The sequence below is a fragment of the Callospermophilus lateralis genome, chromosome 13, assembly GCF_048772815.1.
Source record: "Callospermophilus lateralis isolate mCalLat2 chromosome 13, mCalLat2.hap1, whole genome shotgun sequence".
NCBI classification, from domain to species: Eukaryota; Metazoa; Chordata; class Mammalia; order Rodentia; family Sciuridae; genus Callospermophilus; species Callospermophilus lateralis.
In genome coordinates, this window is record NC_135317.1 from 81,750,494 (window position 1) to 81,770,133 (window position 19,640).

Here is a 19,640-nt window from a genome sequence, read left to right on the forward strand (position 1 = left end):
CCAAATGGTCCTCTTCCAATCCTCAAAAAAATATTGACTTTTTAAGAGGAAAGTTAATTGTAAGACTATTTGTCATAATTACAAAAATTAATAATACTTTTAAAAAATTTATCTTATATAAAAAATGGATGTTTCCCTTTACTGGGATGTTTTCTAGTGAATTCTAATCTTAAGCTAAAGGTGGAGTTGAAAAATACAAACAAATATACTACTTATCGATACTTTTCTACTTTGAAATATAGAATTTTTTCTTTCTCCTTATCCTGCATGCTCCTCTTTCTTTCTTTCTTTTCTTTTTTTTTATTCACATGATTAAACTAAGCCATGAACTAAGGGATGCTGTCCATTTATTATGTCCTCAACGAGGATGAATAATCTTGGACTTTAAACCACCAGAACTGTGAGTTAAATGAATGTCTTTTCCTTATAAAGTTAGCCTGCCTCAGGTATTTTGTTATAATGATGCAATACTTTGTAATAAGACAGAAAATTGCTATCAAAAAGTGGGGTCTATATTTTTCCTGTACCTGAATATGTAGAGGAATGGAAAGAGATTGGAAAAATTTGGAGGAGTAGGTTAGAAATAGCTGACAATGTTGTAAATTAAGTATAATGGGCAATTCTGGTGAGACCTTAGAAGATGAGAGGACTAGAAAAGTAATATCTGATAGAAATGAGGATTCTATTGGAAATGGCAGAAAAGGTCATCTGTCCTTGGCATGAAGTAACAAAGAACTTGGTGTGTTGTTACCATGTCCCTCAATTTGTAGGAGGCCAAAATTAAAAATGATGGGTTAGTTTATTTTTGTGGAGGAAATTTCAAAACAGCAAATCATTGAGGCTGTACAAGGGATTTTACTGGTACTATGAGTCAGATTTACAGTGAAAGTCAGGAACAAAAGGAAGCAGAGTGGAAAGAAAGATCTGGAACTTGTAACATGGTTGGTGAAAGGATCAAAAAAAGTAAGTCTAATTGCTGCCTCTGAGAAGTGAGGCAGAAAAACCATCACTCACTAAAGAAATTATCAGGGATGCCAATTGGCAGGACAATTGGAAAAAGGACTTCAGGGTATCTCAGAAATCTGCAAGGCTGCCCTGCAGATTTCTTTCCGAGGCACTCACTCCAAGGCTGCTGCTGGGTTTGTGCAGGCCCAGGTACAGCTTGTGTGATTAGCAGATCTTGGCATCCACATGGACTTGACTCTTTGCAGGCACCAAGAATGCAGGAGTTATGGTGTCATAGCAACCTCCACTCGGATTTCACAGAAAAGCCTGACCGGTCAAGCAGAAGTTTGCCACCGAGGTGGAGCTGGTGAGGCCATGCCTAGCAGAGCTGTGGGAATGGAACTGCAGCCGGGACCCCAGGAAGGTGTGTCCATCAGCAATGTGCCACACTTGCAGGAGAAACCAGCAGACAGCAGACAGCCTGAGAATGTAACCACGTGACCTGCCACCAGCAGAGCCAGAGGGCAGGGCTGCCCAGGGCCTCACTGCAGCATGCATAAGATGCCAGACTTGGAGCTCTAGGTTTTCGCGTCTGTCCTGCTACGTTCTGATTTTGCTCTGGGATGATTATTTCTCTATACTTCCCAATTTCTCTCTTCTGGAATAGAGATATTTGTCCTGTGCCTGTCCTTCCATTGTATCTAGGAAAAGTATGCAACTTGTTCTTCTGATGTTATGTAGGTTTACAGCCGAAACAGTTTGCTTCAAATATCAGCTGAGACTGGGGTTATGAAATAACGTTTGAAAAAATTAAGGCTTTGAGGCTTTGTGGTTGAAATGATTGTATTTTTGCATTGTGAGAAGGATATGAGTCTTGGAAGTGATGGGTGAAATCCAACAGTTTGGGATTGGTCTTCAAGGGTCCGTGTGTCAAGATTTAATCTTAATTGTGAAGTATTAGAGAGTACAATCTTAATATGATGATAGTGTTTAGAAGTGGGGCTTTGGGGAAGTGATTACTATTAGCTAAGGTCATCAGTCCCTGTGATTGAATCCTGGTGGCTTTATAACAAGAGGGACAGAGATCAGAAGACAGGTATGCTCTTGCTGTCTCTTGCAATGTAATGCCTGCATGACCCAAACTGTGCCAGAAAGAAGACCATCACAAGATGCAAGCCTCTTGTCCTAGGACCTACAGGACCATGAACCAAAATTAATTCATTTTCTTTATAGTTACTTAGCTTTAAGATTTTTGTTACAGCAACCCAAAACAAATTAATACACTTATTATTCCAAGATACAGTATGATTAAATACACTAGTGTAATTCCTTTGGGCATTTTACATATTTCATTATTATAGAAAGTGTAAAGTATAATGTATTCATCTCTTAAAGTAACTGATCTTTACTTTATGTTACACGAAGAGGAAAAAGTCAATAATTCCTCTATTTATCCATGCCTTCCTAGATGAAAGCAGCCTAGTAAAAACATATGTAAATCCATTAATCTAGTCACAATCTGTATTATATAATATACACAATTACACGGATTTTAAAACAAAGGCTCTACCTTCCTAAGTTCTGTTTGAATAATAATAGCAAATGAAGCAACCACTAACGCTGGTTCAGTGTGTTAGCCTTTCGTTGCTATGACAAATACCTGGAGATAAATAGTTCCAAGGAGGAAAAATTTATGTTGGCCCACAATTTCAGAGGTTTCAGTCAATGGTCACTTTGTTCTGATGCTTTGGTTCTATAGTGGCATGGTACATCATGTAGGGAGCATTGGGTGGGGGAAGGCAATTCACGCCCTGGAATCCAGGAAACAAAAAGAGGAAAGGCCTGTGGGTCCCTATATCTCCTTCAAGGGCATGACCCAAATGACCTTCCTTCCTTCCACTAGGTCCTAGGTCCTAAAAGCTCCACCACCTCCCAGTAGCACCATAGACTGGTGACCCCGTCTAACACACAGGCCTTCGGAGGCATTCCAGATCCAAACTATAGCAGTTTACATATTTTCAACTTTATAACGGGCCTCAGGGATTAAGTTTGATCATTTACAGACCTGAATCTGAAGTCTCCCACCAGAATGTTATATGTTATTGTTTGAAATGTTTCACAAAAGCTCATGTGTGGAAGGCTTGGTCTCCAATGCAGCGCTGTTTAGAGGTGGGGTCTCTGAGCCTTGGATGGAGTCGTAATTTATGGACTTTTGGGAAGTGGTGGAAACTTAGGAGGTTGGGCCTACCTGAAGGGAATAGGTCATTGGGGGCATGCCTTGGGGGCCATGTTTTTTCCCTGGCCCCATTCTTCCTGTTCCCTCTCAGATTCCTGGCCACCATGAGGTAAGTGACTTTCCTCTGCCATGCCCTTCCATGGTGATGTGCTTCCTTTACACAGACCCAGAGACAATAGAGCCAAGTGCACATGGACTGAAAGCTCTGGACCCATGAGCCAAACTCAGTTTTTCCTTCTTTAAGTTGATTTTCTCAGGTACTTTGTCATAGTGATGGAAAGCTGGTTAACTTTATTACGATTGACAGAAATTTCTTTTATATGATTTCTTATACCCTGTCTAGGACCCATACCCTATCCTAATCATTTCAGAAGAGAATCATAAGGAAAATATGCAAATACATAAATAATTTGGGCTTATATCTTGGGGTGCAAAAAATCCTATAACATTTGCTGATGTTAGAAGTTTTTTTTTTTTTTTTTTTTCAATACAAAAGAGACAATCTCTCCATATTAAAACTGGAGAGGAAATAGTTAGAGAAGTAAAGTTCTCGAGAAAAATCCTGGCCCATGTATTTTGTTCTAAACAGTAAAAAAAGAGAAAATAGCTAACATATTACATTCACCTACATCTAGCTATTAAATTCTTTTTAGTTTAATTCTTTTCTTTAGCTTGAAGTCGTACAAGACTCAGAGGTTGGAATACATTCATCTGCAGTAGACTTAAGTGAAGACTCTGGCAAGTGCTAAAGATCTTCCCACCTCCCAGTCCTGGGAGCTACCTGCTGATGTGGAACATTGTTAAGGAGCTGGGGGAGCCCGTGGGAAAGAGTCCATGCAGCTCAGTAAGGAAGTGACCCATTTTGGATATTTTCGTTTTCAATTTCCTATTCGTTTTAAAGCATTTGGAGGAGAGTCAGTCTAAACTGGTACCACAGAGTATGGAGAAATTAAATTCTGACTCACTACCTTTCTACCCCAGATAAGCCTTTGGAGATCTCTCTCCTTCACTGTCTGTCTTTCCTTCTCTCCACATCTTCATTTCTGTCCGCAGTCTGTTGTGCAGGCTCAGGGCCACCAGCATGACTTAGCAAAGCTGTGTCTACATGCTCCAACGTTCAGGAAGGGTCTGCGAGCATTGGTTCATTGACCTCTGCTGCTTAGATTGAAGCATATCTTTGCTGCTCAGTGAATTTTGACTGGTGGTTTCCTTATTTCATATTCTATATCTATTTCCCATATTCCACATTCCCCGTGGAAAACAGGATGGGAGATGGTGAAGTGCCATGGTTCAGACTTGGTTTGAGTGTGTCCCCCAAAGAGTTCCCGTGTTGAAATTTAATACCCATTGTGAGGGATTAAGATCCAATTATGGTCTTTAGAAGTGATTTTTTGTGGAGACAATTAGGTTTACATAAAGTCATTAGGATGGAGCCCTTTTAATTGAATCCTGGTGGCTTTAGAAGATGAGGGAGAGAGGCCAGAAAAGATAACTTATACACACAACACACGTTTCCTGTGTCTTGTCACTTGATGTCCTGTACCACCTCAGATCTCTGCTAGCAAGAAGGCCATTATTGGATGTGCATAGCCTGTTGACACTGGACTTCCAGAAACATGAACCTAAATAAAACTCTTTCCTTTATAAATCATCTAGTCTGTATTATGTTATTGGCAACAAAAAGAGAGGCTAAAGTATAAGATTGGATCAAAGTGGCCAGGGAAGAGGGGAAAAAATATTATTAATCCTTAATGTGGGTCCAAGGAGCCCTGTGGAATTCAGGGACTTCCTGATTCTTTGTTATGAAGGTTCAGGGCTCACAGTGAGGGTGTGAGTGACAATAGCATTAGGTGATGTGGCCTTGATTTGTGGGTAGCACTTGATACTAAAATATTGCTTCCTGGAGGTGTTCAGGGTTTTTTTAAAATTAATTTTTATTTATATATGACAGCAGAATGCATTACAATTCATATTACATATATAAAGCACAATTTTTCATATATCTGGTTGTGTACAAAGTATATTCACATCAATTCGTGTCTTCATACACTTCCTTTGGATAATAATGTCCATCACATTCAACCATTATTTCTAACCCCCCTGACCCCTCCCCTCCTCTCCCACCCCTCTGCCCTATCTAGAGTTTGTTTATTCCTCCCATGCTCCTCCTTCAGATGTTTAGGTTTTTAAATAATGACTTATATGATAAGAATTTCATATTCTTACATAATTTTGGGGCAGATAATTAAATAAAACTATTAGAATGTAAATTTTAGATGTGATAAAAAAGCAGTCAAAAGTGTCAACATTAATGCAATTGTACAGAGGTCTACAAATACAGTTATCTTGTTGGTTACTGGTACTTCTAAGTGAGTATATAAGCAAGCTTTATTCTTTTCTATTTAACAAACATTTATTGAGCACCTACTGTGATCAGGCAGTGTTTTGGACACTGTAGATAGCTGAACAAGATAGAACTCATGTTTTCATTGAGCTTATATTCAATGTGTATGGTGGTGTGGGAGAAGGCAGTCAGAACTATAAAAGCTCTGAGATTTTGCCCTACTTGCAAAATAACAAATTAGCCTACTATTACTTTATGACTCCTGTGTCAGAGGCACAGTAAATTTTGTTATTTGCAAAAGTGCAGTAACCACATAGCCACTGTTTTCCTCATGTTGGTTACTTGGGCCAAAATTTCCACAGGGCAGTGTAAAGAAGAACAGGAAACACCTGCATATACAGTGAGCTGTGTTACAGCAGAGGCACCGTAAGCTTGGGAACCCAAGTATTTTATAATGGACAATAAGCATGCCTATCCTTTTGCTTTTAGAGAGATGCTAATTTTCTCTTCCTGTCTGTAAATAAACATGCCCTTTGGCCTGAAGGGAGACAGTGTTTCTAATTTCAAAATTAATTCACTATACAAACATTTTTGAAAAGATCCTAGTGCCTCTGTCTTCAAGTTGAGGGAAACACAAGAGATCCTCTAACAGTGGATAGCAAGGAAATCATCATGTTTATACTGAAATATTTATGTGAATGAAACTTGGTTTATAAAACTTGGGAAAACTCAATTCTGACTTGTGATTTACATTAGTGATGGTGGATCCCAGCTTTAGTTTTAGCAGTCTTGTGAAAAAGCATGCACTTCATATTACCTGGTGAAGGTAATATGAATATTACCTTCGTATTACCCAGTGGCCATGTGAACAATGTGAATCAGGATTCAAATTTCCCTGCTGTCTGTCACTAGATTTGTCACATGAGTTGACTGCATAGATTCTCTAAAGCTGTCTTCTGAAAAATGAGAATAATACAACCTACTTTATGGAGTTATTGGGAGACTAAATTAATAATGTTTGTAAAATATTTAGCACAAAATCTGGCTGCAATAAGCATTCAATAAATGGTAGGTGTTTTTATTTGCTGAGTATATCCTAGGTGTCACAGACTTTAATTACATTATTTGAGGGAACCCTCATAGCAATACTATAATGTAGTACCATTTTCATTCTATAGGTTAGGAAATAGAGACTCAGAGATTTATCTGAAGTTATTAGCTAATTAAGTGGTAGAGCCACAATTCCAACACAGGTCAATCAATGTCAAAATCCATAGTGTGCACTACCCCTTACAGTTAAGTCTCTGCACTTCCTAGTCAGATTTCCTGGCTCAAAAATTCACCATTGTGGCTGGGGATGTAGCTCAGTTGGTAGAGTGCTTGCCTTGCATGCACAAGGCCCTGGGTTCAATCCCCAGCACCACACACATACACACACACACACACTAAAAAAAAAAAAAAAAAAGAAAGAAAAAGAAAAGAAAAAAAATCCATCATTGCCATTTACTAACTTTTTGATTTTGAACAAAATATTTCATTTCAAAAATGGGAACATACCAGATAAAGTGGATCCATTTTTATTACTGTTACCACAAAAGTAAGACTGGAGGCAACTTTACACATTCTAGATGATCATTCACCCTTATGGAAACATGGGCCTCAGCATTCAGTCTTCTGCTATGTAAATTTTCCATATTTTAATTAGGTATATATGTTGTTTTTGTCAGGTCTTTTGGTGACTAAAAACACTGCTCTTTCATCCTTTTCACTGCTCACAACAGTTTTGAGTAGCAATAAATACATTGATTACAAAGTATGGTGAATCCTTGATATGTAGCCTTAGAATTCACTAAAAAGGAAAATATAATATAATATCAGTGTTAAGGTTTTTTTGATACAATACCTTTTTTTATTTGTTTATTTTTTTTAATGTGGTGCTGAGGATCAAACCCAGTGCCCCACAACTGCTAGGCAAGTGCTCTACCACTGAGCTACAACCTCAGCCCAAGTATTAAGGGTTAATTTGCTTTTCTATTCTATTTTCTACCCCTCCCATAATTTTGGTAATAAATACATATCTGTATATTGACCCAGACCAACTAATAAAATGTCACTTAAGTTATCTTATAATGCACATTTGTATGTATAAAATGTATACATCCATTTTATAGAGTATTTGACATTTATTTTAGAGAAAAAAAGCAATATGACTTTTCATTAATGTTTGGTAGTGAATGATTTTCAATGAAGTAAACCAATTAAATACTATTTCAATAAATAAATAGTATTGAGGGCAAGTCAATGGGACCAAGAGAAATTGTCTCGAGTCTTTGGCTTCTAGAGACATATTGTTATATATAAAAAAGTTATGCTCAATTTTGAAAGTAACATGCAACAGTTTGAAAGGTCACAGACCGTGGAGTCAGGACACTGACTCCCAATTCTGGTACCTACCAGTTTGTGTAAACATGGGCAAACCACTTAAGCTCTGAAAGGCTCATTGCCTTACCTGGAAAATGGAGACAATAAAAGTGTATACTTCTAGAGTTTTTGTTGGGGGGTGTGAATAAGATAATTCAAAAATCCCTTATTTTGAGATTGGTACCTATTATCCCATAGTAACAGTCTATCGGTATTAGCTATTCCTATTACTATACTCTTAGCCACCTGGCATGCGAGTCATCTCTTAATAGTGTGGTCTTCAGATCCTCAGAGTACATAGGCACTGGGGGCCAGCGCTTCTGAGGTGTGGCAGTAGGAGACCTTGGAATACTACCTTCCATAGCCCGACTAAGCAGGAATCATTATTCTGATGTTTGGTTGGGTTTCTGAGAGGGCTTGGTATTAGGGATGGTCCTGTGAAAACACACTAAAGAAACACCTTCAGATCATATTTTCTTTTCTGAATATTCCTTGTCAACATATATGAGTATTTCCAACTTTCATAGTATTTATCAGTTTACCAACTATTGATGCTGATTTGCTAGCATGATTACTTTAGGTGAAATAAGAATTTATTTGTTAAGTAACTTATAATAGTGTATCTAGTGTTAGTCATTTACTTTTTTATTAGCTTTCTGAGTCTTAAAGTATATATATTAAGTTCCAGTGTCACAGAAATTTGAGGCTGATTGTTATAGTTCAGATATGAAGTGTCTCCCAAAAGCTCATGTGTGAGACAAGACGCAAGCATTTTCAGAGGTGAAATGACTGGGTTATGAGATCCCTTAACCTGATCAGTGCATTCATCCATGGATATGGATTAACTGGGCAGTAACTGTAGGCAGGCAGGGTCTGGCTGGAGTAGTTGGGTCACTAGAGGTCAGTCTTTGGGGTTGATATTTTGTCCCTGGTGAGAGAAGAGATCTCTCTCTGCTTCCTGGTTATGGTGTTCTGAGCTGATTTCCATCACCATACCCCTCCGCCATGCTGTTCTGCCTCATATAGACTGAACCTCTGAAACTGTGAGCCAAAATAAACCTTCTTCCTTTATGTTTTCTTTTTAAATTTATTTATTTATTTTAATTAGGTATATATGTTGTTTTTGTCAGGTCTTTTGGTCACTAAAAACACTGCTCTTTCATCCCGTTCACTGCTCACAACATCCCTGTTGTGTTAATCCTGTGTATGTATTCACTAACAAAGACCGGCCTCCTGACAACAGACCCCCTCTACAGCTCCCTAACACATCAGCCTTGTCCATCTCCTCCTCCCTGTGCTGCATCCCATCCCTTAAACATTTCCTGAAACCTTTCCTGAATTGGGCTAGTTTTACTCTTACTGCCCTTCATCCATTTCTGATTTCTGGGCAGTTACTAAATCTCTCCCTACCTCATTCTCTGAGTTCATATTGGAAGAATATAATACCACTAATTTTTTTTTAAAAAAAAGAGCCATTTTCTTGGAAGGGGAACAGGTGCCTGCACTTCAAGAACAATAAAAGAACATTGTAAAGGGAAATACTGGATAAGGCTGAAGGCTTGTGAAAAACCACATTCTTTAAAAAATGGCATTAGTACCACACCACCGGAGCACCAGTGAAGAGAACTTCAGGTAGACAGGTGCATTGTCTTTTGTCCAACTATTTCAATTATGAGCAGTTAAGATAAACTAATACATCCCATATATTTGTTTACAATGGAATCTACATCAACATATATCATTAGCATCCAAATTCCTTAGTTTTACATTAGGGTTTACTTTTGGCTTTGCATATTTTAAAAAATTTGTTCTAATTAGTTATACATGACAGCAGAGTGACCAAACTCATCTAAAAACATAAAGTCTATTTTAAAACATGAAAAAAAAATCACTAAGAAGTTGAATAATTTTCTTTTTTTTTCTGAGTTTTAAGCATTTTACACAAATTAAATTTCTCATTTAAATTAAAACAAAGCAAAACAAATGTATCCCTAAGTGCTAACAGTGTGAACCACTCTCTCTCCCCAAAAGAGATCGATCTTGCCTCTAGGGCACTCATGCTAAATGGAAACTTCCATGGACAATCTCTTCTGTGTAACTCTCCTGGGAAAGCTGGTGCTAACACTCGAAGAAAAGTGGTTTGACCATTCAGAGGAAGTCCAGGAAAGAACATGAGTTTTGTGTCCATAGGACATAGAACTGATTTCCCTGGTTGGGTTTATTCCTCCCAGATACTAATAGTCATTTAAATAATAACTTCCATATATACTAGAATCCCATAGAGATGTCCCTGCTATTTGGACACTTTCTTTGAAATAACAATAAGTTTGTGAAAGATGGAAGCCTTTTGAAGAGTTTTAGGCTGTGCCAAAAATGTCTCTAGTGTTCACCACCAGATCCATTTAAGAATTTGTGTTCAGAGCGAGTGTGAAATGTGTCAGTCAGTTCTGTGTTAATCATACTGAATGTCTCAACAGGACCCACTAGTTAGATCAATTACTGAAGTTAGATCAATTACTGAAACTCCCAATAGTCACACAAACAATTTGCAGCTGGCAGATGATTTTAAAAGAATGCTTGGAGAGCCAGGTTGCAAAGGCCTGCCCCAGGGGCTGGAGTGGAGTGCTTGTTTAACAGGCACAAGGCCCTGGGCTTCCACTCCCAGTACCAAAAAAAAGGCCCAGACCAGAGCAAAGGGTTCAATAGGTGTTCACTAGTGAGCCCCCAGCTAGCTAAGGGCAGGAGCAGGACAGAAAGAAGATGTTGAACGGCCATACCCGCTTTAGGCCACAGCTGGGAGAAATGTTAGAGAGAACCTAAAACATGGTGGGGGGTCGGGGGGTGTCAGAGAAGGCAGCAGGAAGTGCTGAGTGGTGGCAGGCAGTGGCCAGTCTGACAGCTGGACTTTCAGGAGGCTGGTTGAAAGTGATAAGTTGATATCTCACCTCGCCCCACTCAACAAACGCAAGCACATTTCAAAGCCAGGAGCTTGGGAAGAAAACATGTCAGAGAAGAGTGGTGTTAATGTTTGCCTTATAAGTGTGTCAGAAGGAGGAAAGCATGTATCCGGTTTCCAGTTAGCACCTCTGCTGTGTGACAATGGGAGACAGGGAGGCTGTGATTGGACCTCCCATGGCCAGTGGAGTGCTAGCTGTCCAGATCCTGTGTGTAAGCTGTCCCTTCTCAATGTGCCTCCATAGTTGTCTTCAAAGTAAGCTGGCCTTGGGTGCTGATTTCTTGAGCGGTCTTCCGAATGGAGCCTGGTCCTGTTAGGCAAGGATTAACAGCCCCCTAAGTAGAATTTGTGCACGACTGTAGGATTAACGCAAGGGAAAGCAAAGTTGATCTAAGATTTACTCGGAAGGAGAAGATATACTCTTTCCATTTTTTTTTTTTTTAAAGAGTAAGAACATGGATTCATCAATAATAAATTAAAAACCCTCCTGTAAGAGTTGTCAATAAGAGAGACTGTATTTCCCATATTCAATAATAAAGCTACCTATTATTTTGGTAAGAAATGCCCAAATTGAAATTCCAAAGGGTATTATAAACTTGAATTAAAAAGGTAATGGATTTTTTAATAAGTCCTGGGTCAAGATGTATTATCAAACTATTTTCCATAGGGCACAGAATATACTATCTACCCTTTTAATAATACCAGGTCTAGTCTTACTTCCAGCGGCCAGCTGAGGCTGCTTGGCTATTCTATTCTCTCCCACTATCCCTAACAATGAGCAAATAACTAGATGGCCTATGAAACATTTTAAATAGAACTGTTTCCTAGAGAAACTGTTACTAGCAGAGACGGTTTCGATCCAGACCAGGATAACCTGCTTTGGGAAAGCGTGGATCAATATTGTTGGGGAGTAAGTAGTAGTGGTAAATATTATGACGAATTAAGTAAATCATAAAACAAATGATCTACGCACCGACATACAGCCTTATCCTACCCGATTGCTCTGACTCAGGACTATGCAAAGGATAATTCTGCATGCTTTGAAATTCAAAGGGCTTTCAAAACACAGATTTAATTATCTGAACCATATATTAGTCATGAAAGCACTACGTCGGCAAATCCTTAAAGACTGGTAAAGAACTTGACCATGTGGTTGATAAGTGGTCTGCATATTTTAAGTTGTTAGAGATGAGTTTTCTTTTCTCCTGATTTATGACTTGGGTTCAAAGCTGAAGTTATGTTTTTAGGCCATTTTTTCTGTCACTCCTGTCTGACTCCACTGTACTCTGCAAGCCTGCATCTTTCTGTGTGCCCTGCTGGACTACCTGCTTGCAGTCACCCCCATCTTTCTTTACACCCCTGCTGAGTATTGGGGACACAGATATTTGTATACACAGCAGTGGGGAAAAGGCAGGTAAAGCTGGTGATCTAAATGTAGCTGGAAACCCACAGAAGTAGTGGTTGTTATATCCTCCGTGAAAATGTAAATTAATAAGAGTTAAAAATAGAAAAAGCTGTCTCATTACATATTTTGATATGCCATGGTCAGGGATGAGTTGGTATATGTTGTCTAGTTATCTTCATAGTTACCGTTTTAGATGGTTTCGGATTACTGCATAAATTTACTCAATTGTGTAATTTAATACTGGAAGCATTAAATTAATTGTTACAAATTGTCTTCTGTTTTCTCTATCTTCTACAAAACAAAGATCCCGGTAAGATAAAAGAATGCCTGCCTTTTTCATCATGGACACATGTCAGGAGAGAGTGGATCTGGAAAACAAATTTCTACTTTTTCTGGAAATGGGAACCACTCATAAAACACTTAACGAGTTCAAGGTCCCTTTACTCCCTTTCTGCCTCTTATTCATGGAGTCCTTTGGCAACCCCAAGGTACTTTGGGGGTAGTGACACTTTATTGGACAAACCTGTTTTGGATTTGAAGGTCTATGAAAAACTCTTGAATAGACAGGCAAAAACATACATTTGCCTTTTTAAAAAGGGTGAGATTAATATTCAGCAGTCACAATATATAATCAAAGAGAAAAATGAAATGAGCTGTTTATGCAGGCACAAAGAGTTGGTTTAACATCACAATTAGGCCTCAAAGTCTGTGGCAAAATTTTAAAATGTTGCTCAGGGGTTTAAAGCCCCTCGAAGGTGTTCTCACAACTCGCATCCCAGCGCCATTTTTATGCATGCCGTGAACTCGTTTACCAGCTGCGTCTATGTAGGTTGTTCAGATTTCTCCCCCTGCAACGTGTATCCCTCTGCACATCTTTATGTACTATATGCCCTCATTAATTTTGGAAAGAATTTTAAAGAGTGCTCAAATTACACTTCCAATTAGTAGCCGATATATATATTTAGGTGTTGGAGTGCAAAGCTCATTGAAACAACCCCCAGGTGGTTAGATTTTATTCTAAAAACAGTCCCAGATAAGAAAAAGACTAACTGATGTCTGGAGTTCTCAATAAACCTTCTAATGCAGTTAAAATTCTGTTCCTATCCCTTCCCATTTGTTGTAGGTCCCAGTTTTAAGTTTTGCTCTTCATCTCTAAACTTTAGGCCTCAGGCAAACCCACTGGTTTCACTATCTCTAAAGCATCATCAATTTCTGTTTTATTGTCGGAGAGCAGTCACCTAGCTAAATCTATAGGAACACTCTTTTTCCTGCTAATTTTGCAGGGGTAATAGGGGAAGATTTTGTAGTTTTGAAGTTGTGTATAGGATGCTGCTGAGAGGGGGGGGCGGGGGGGGTGAACTTACCTGCAATGTCAGCAACACAAGAGGCTGAGACAGAAGGATTGAAAGTTCAAGGCCAGCCTCAGCAACTTAGTGCAAGTCTATTTCAAAATAAAACATAAAAATTGCTGGGAATGTGGCTCACTGGTAAAGCACCCCTAGGTTAAATTAGCAGCACCAAAATAAACAAGTAAGTAAATAATAAATAAAATAAAAATTCACAATTCACAATAGCTAAACTGTGGAACCAACCTAGATGTCCTTCAGTAGATGAATGGATAAAAGAAATGTGGCATATATATATACAATGGAATATTACTCAGCAATAAAAGAGAATAAAATCATGGTATTTGCAGGTAAATAGATGGAGAAGATAATGCTAAGTGAAGTTAGGCAATCCCCAAAAAACAAATGCCAAATATTTTCTCTGATATAAGGAGGCAGATTCATACTGGGGTAGGGAGGGGGAACATGGGAAAAATAGACGAACTCTAGATAGGGCAGAGGAGTGGGAGGGGAAGGAAGGGGGCATGGGGTTATTAATGATGGTGGAATGTGATGATCATTATTATCCAAAGTACAGGTATGAAGACATGAATTGGTGTGAATATATATTGTATAAAATCAGAGATGTGAAAAACTGTGCTCTATATGTGTAATATGAATTGTAATGCATTTCTGCTGTCATATATAAATTAAAAAATTAATAAAAAAGTAAGCCAGTAAGCAATTAGATTACTTTATCTTTCAAGTACCTGGTACTTGTTTATTGTGGAACAGTTTTTAGATTTACAGAAAAATATAGGCCAACTTGGAAAACTTAAGGAGATACAGTCTCAGAATAAAAAATAAAAAAGGGTTGGAAATGTAGCTCAAAGGCAGAGCACCACTGGGTTCAAACCCCGCACTACATGTAAATGAATAAATGAATGAATAAATAAATAAAAGCAGAGTTCCCATATGCTTCACATACATCCCCCCATTTTAATATCTTACATTGGTAGTGCATTTGTTGTAATTGGTAAATATTGATACGCTATTAATAAATTATTCTATTTCATTAAAAAAAGTCGGGTGAACTATTCATGTCTATTTCTGGGAAGCTTCCTGGAACACAGTAGGTCACCACAACAACTGGGGCTTCCTGGTCCATGTTATGCAGTCACGGTTGTCAGAAGGGAGTTATTTGGGAATGAGGGTAGGCAAAAGTAGTTGAGAGTTAAGAAATAAATACAGTAGAGAATAGGGGAGGGAATTAGATGTAGTTTTTTCTGTTGCTCTTCTTCCTTCTCTCTTATTAAGAGGAGCACATTCTATTTTCAAGTCTCCACTGAACTCCAGGCATCTACTTTGAGATTGCTGTTCCCAAACAGCCTACCATCTCTCCACTCCCTGGGAGCTCAGTGCAAATCCATATGGAGTGAGGGACCAGCTCTCTCTTCCCCTGTTGGCCGTCTCATTGCTATTGCTCCCTAGAGTCAAGGTTACCCATTAGATTCATGGTCACTCACTGGAGTCATGGTTACCCGTTGTGCCCCACCTTCTCACCAACCGCAAAACTTCCTTTCCATGCACATGTGACTGAGCCTTTTGTTTTTCTTCAGAAAAAGACAATTTGCTATGCAAAAAAGTAATTCAAGTCATCAGGAAAATTGGGGGAACCACAGAAGCCATTTTTCCATTCCAGGCAAACAATATTTTAATATAAACCCTTATAAAATTGTACCAGGTAATTAGTCTCAGGTTTCCTGAATTTTAGTCCTTCCCACATCATCTTCGGGATTTTTGTCTCTTGTTACTGCTTACTTAAAATTATCTTAAATTCATTTTTAAAGTTTACCTAGGGTTTAGGTAAACTTAAAGATGTAAATTTTGTATCACCTTTGCCTTAGTGCATTTTTGGTTGCTGTAATGGAATACCTGAGACTGGGTAATTTATAAAGAGCAGAGATTTATACTGACTCATGATTCTGCAAGTTGGAAAAAGTCCAAGAGTAAGGCACTTGTGAGGATTTTATGTTGCTTCAATTCATGGTAGAAAGCGGAAGAGCAAGTGGGCATATGCAGGAGAGAGACAAAGCATGAGGGAGAGCCTTGCTTTATGACAATCCTCTCTTATGGATTAATCCAGCCCTTTGAGAAGAATTTAATCTTGTGAGAAGGGTATTACTTCATTCAGGAGGGCTCTGTCCTCCTGACCCAAACACCTCCCAGGAGGGCCCACCTCCCAACACTGCCACCTTGAGGATTGAAGGTTCCAATGCATGAATTCTGGGGGATCCTCTCGAATCATAGCAACTATTGAAGATGGGAAATTGATATCATTTTCCTCAAACAGAAAATAATATTACCAATAAGCAGAAACATATCACTGAATTCTAACTAGTTATCTGGGACCTGGTGAGGTCCGTGAACCTGAGGTCTACTCTTTTTATTAGAAGGAGACAGTAGTAAGAGTTAGAGTTGCCTTAAGTCAACAAAATGGGGATTTCTCCCTGATTTACCCATAGAATCAAATGGACTTATGGGGGGACTACTCCTCTGAGTACACTGTCCATGTTGTTTGATTTTGTGTACACATATCATTGCTAGCACCTGTCCCCCTCTGATCCAGCTTTGAGATAAGATTCTAAATGACATGAATTTTAAGTAAGAAATGAAAGGAGAAAAAAAGATCTTGCTGGTGAGGAATGAGCTTTCCTGCTCTATTAGGGCCAGTATGAGAGAATTGAGGTGAAGAGGTTCTTCCATTATTTTGTGTGTATTATTTTTTTCCCCTTCTAAGTTAACTGGAGGCTCTTAGGAGAAGGACTGGAAAGGAAATAGGGAATATAGCAATTGTAGCTTTCTACCTAACACAAAGAAAGGGGTCCTCCACGTATTAAACACAGTATCTTTCAGACAACAATGGTGCGGGTAGTTCTGTGTGGAGTCCTCTGTATGGATATGCTTGTTATTAAGGTAAAGCCATTTTGTCTTCCTGAAATTCTACAAAATACACAGATCATGTTCTAGAAGGAAGTTTATAGGGATGTAAAATGCTAGAGCCACCAGAAACCCCATATCTTAGATGTCAGGGTATTTGATTCATTCCTGTTAAGCCTTGGACATCAATAAATAAAAATCCTAGCTGATTGAATGTGTAACCTTATGAATTTAAGTGCTTGCTCTTTACTCTGAAGATCTGCAGTTCGTTTTAAAAACCTTTTTAAGGAATGAGAATCCCTTGAGTTTCTTGACTCCAGATAAAGTCCACGGAGGCAATCTGGGTTCTATCATTCACTCTATAATTGTTAAATTTTAACATTTAAACTTTGTGTCCCGGTTGAGTTTATGAATAATACAATATGGGGGCTCCGGATTTATGAATGAACAGGCAGCTTTGAACTCTTTATGGGAGCAGGCACCATATGCCATTCAAAGGTAATTTCCCTTGGATTTACATTTTTCATTTCTCCATCCTGTGCCTGCAATGCGAAGTGCTGCAGGAACAGCAAAGAGCTGCCCAGAGAAAGAACGATAAAGCTGACAAACAGAAGCCTTCTACTAGCTCATGGGTCCCACGGAGAGAAGTTGGCTGTGGAGCCTATGCACTAGATAAAGAAATGGAGGAGGAGGAAAAGAAAACAATAGCAAGAAACTTGCCGTGACAGTAAATGACAAAGATGAATCATGAGCAAACCTGGCGGAAGATAAAATTAATCTGATTTTGTCAAGCAAAATTTTTAAGAAACAAGTTTGCTGAACATCTCTGGAATTATTTTGACCTAATAATGGGAGTTATTATATGTAGCAATAGGAAAAGATTAAAGAACAGTCTAAGTAAAAAAAAAAAAAAAAAAAAAAAAAAAATTAAGATCAGGCCTTTTCAAAACGGTGGAATCAGATTAGAAGTACAAACACCTGGAAGCTCAGAGATGAGGAGGGGACAGGCACATGCACATTCCAAAGTAGGACAGGAACTGTTCCTTCTTCCATTTCTGTTAGAACAATTCCCATCTCCTCCAAGTTTTATGAAAAAAAATTTTTTTTTTTTTTTTTTTTGGATACTGGGGATTGAACCCAGGGGTGCTCAAACACTGCCTCACATCCCAGCCTTTTCATATTTTGAGAAAGGGTCTCACTAAGTTGCTTAGGGCCTCCCTAACTTACTGAGGAAGGCCTCAAACTTGAAATGCTACTGCTTCAGCCTCCTGCGCTGCTGGGGTTACAGGCATGCTCCACTCTGCCCAGTTTTTAATGAGTTTTTAAGATTGAAATATTTAGGGCAAATTTTGGGCCTGGGATTGTGGCTCAGTGGTAGAGTGCTTGTGTAACACGCGTGAGGCACTGGGTTTGATCCTCAGTACCGCATAATGAAATAAAGATATTATGTCTACTTACAGCTAAAAAGATAAATATTTTATAAAAATATTTAGGAAAAATTTCTTTGAGGAAAAATAAAAAATTCTGAATAGATAATTAGGCACGGTCTTAGATGGTGTCAGAGAAGTTGAGCCTAACAGTAATTCCACCTTGCATCCCCTTTGGGGACTTCGTCCCACATGACAAAGCAATAAGGAGGTCTTGGGCTAGTGATGGGGCAGGTGGCCTGTATCCATTTTCTTGTATGGATGGACTTGTGTTACTCACCCTTATCACTGGAATGGTAAGCCAGGGAGAGAGTTGGGATTTGCGAATGGGCACACAAAATACAGGAGTTATGTCTGGCTAAAGTAGCAATTATTGCATTATTTCTGTGTTTTAGAAGTGTAAAGGGTTCAATGAAAATTCCTGATTTTGAATGTCCAGACACACTGGAGACTGTGCTGAGCACTTGGGATACACAGATGAAACAAATGGTGAATGACACATGAGACTTGGCTTCTGTTGTCAGAAAGCTCATAGCTTTGGGTGTGAGGGGTTGGGAGGTAGAAGGAACCTTGAGTTCACCAGGGGATATTACAGTTGGGAGGGAACCTCATATTCACTCATCTAACCAATATTTATTGAGTACTACATTTTATTTAGAGCTGCAGATACAGTAGCAAACAAAGCAGATCCAATGCTGGCTCCCACGGAGCTTGTATTCTAGTGGGGAGAAACAAAAGTTGATAGACAGATTATGGATGTAGATATACAGGCATGGCACACATACACATATGAGCACAGGAAAGAAATAAGGGGTAGAGTAAAGCAGGAAATAGTCAGCTCTGTGTGTGTGTTTGGGGAGGGGGGCGGTTGCTGTTTTAAATAAAGTGGTCAACATTGCAAAAGAAGCCTAAAAGATGGGGGGGGGGCAAGGGTACCATAGTAAAAGCTTTCCAGGCAGAAGATTATTAAGTGTGTGTGTGTGTCTCGGGGCAGAAGTGTTCTTGGGGTGTCTGGAGAATAGCAAAGGGGAGCAGGGGGCAGATAAGGTCAGAAAAGAAGCATGGAACCAATTAAGGAAAACTATAGGGCTTGGTAAGGGCATTGGGCAAGCACACTCTGATCCCAATCCCAGCACGCAAATGCACACATACGCACACACACACGCACACACGCACACACATGCATGCACACACACGCACATGCGAGCACATACGCACATGCACGAACATGCACGCATACAATGCACATGCACACTTGTGCACACACACACACTCACATGCACATATGTTGCCTCTGGCTCATCCTACTCATTTTTAAGACACTGACTTGGTGTCATGTCCTCTAGAAATCCTACCCATCATCTCATTCCAAGGTGGGTTGAGGCCATTTTCTGTGCTCTATCATCCTGTGCTTGGGAGCGATTCCTTGTCCCATTGCTAATTCTTGTCTCTTACTCTGTGCCATTCAAAGTATGGAGGAAAGTGAGCCAAAAGACAACAGAAGAGATGAGAGAAAAGTGATGAGGTGAGTAAGCCCCTTGGCCCCACAGTGGCAGAGCAGCATTACACCCCACTTCGACCACAAGGCCCCTGCTCAGTCCTTCAGTGTCCTCTTCGGTGGACACTGCACTTAGCCTGGTC

The 19,640-nt window shown here is 39.2% G+C and overlaps 1 non-coding gene across 1 annotated transcript; it reads left to right on the top strand.

Annotated features, from left to right (window-relative positions):
- Window positions 1-6,878: 6,878 nt before the first annotated feature.
- Trnaa-ugc (transfer RNA alanine (anticodon UGC)) lies at window positions 6,879-6,952 on the top strand. The gene has a single exon. It is a non-coding gene; the product is annotated as a tRNA-Ala (tRNA).
- The last annotated feature ends 12,688 nt before the right edge of the window (window positions 6,953-19,640 follow it).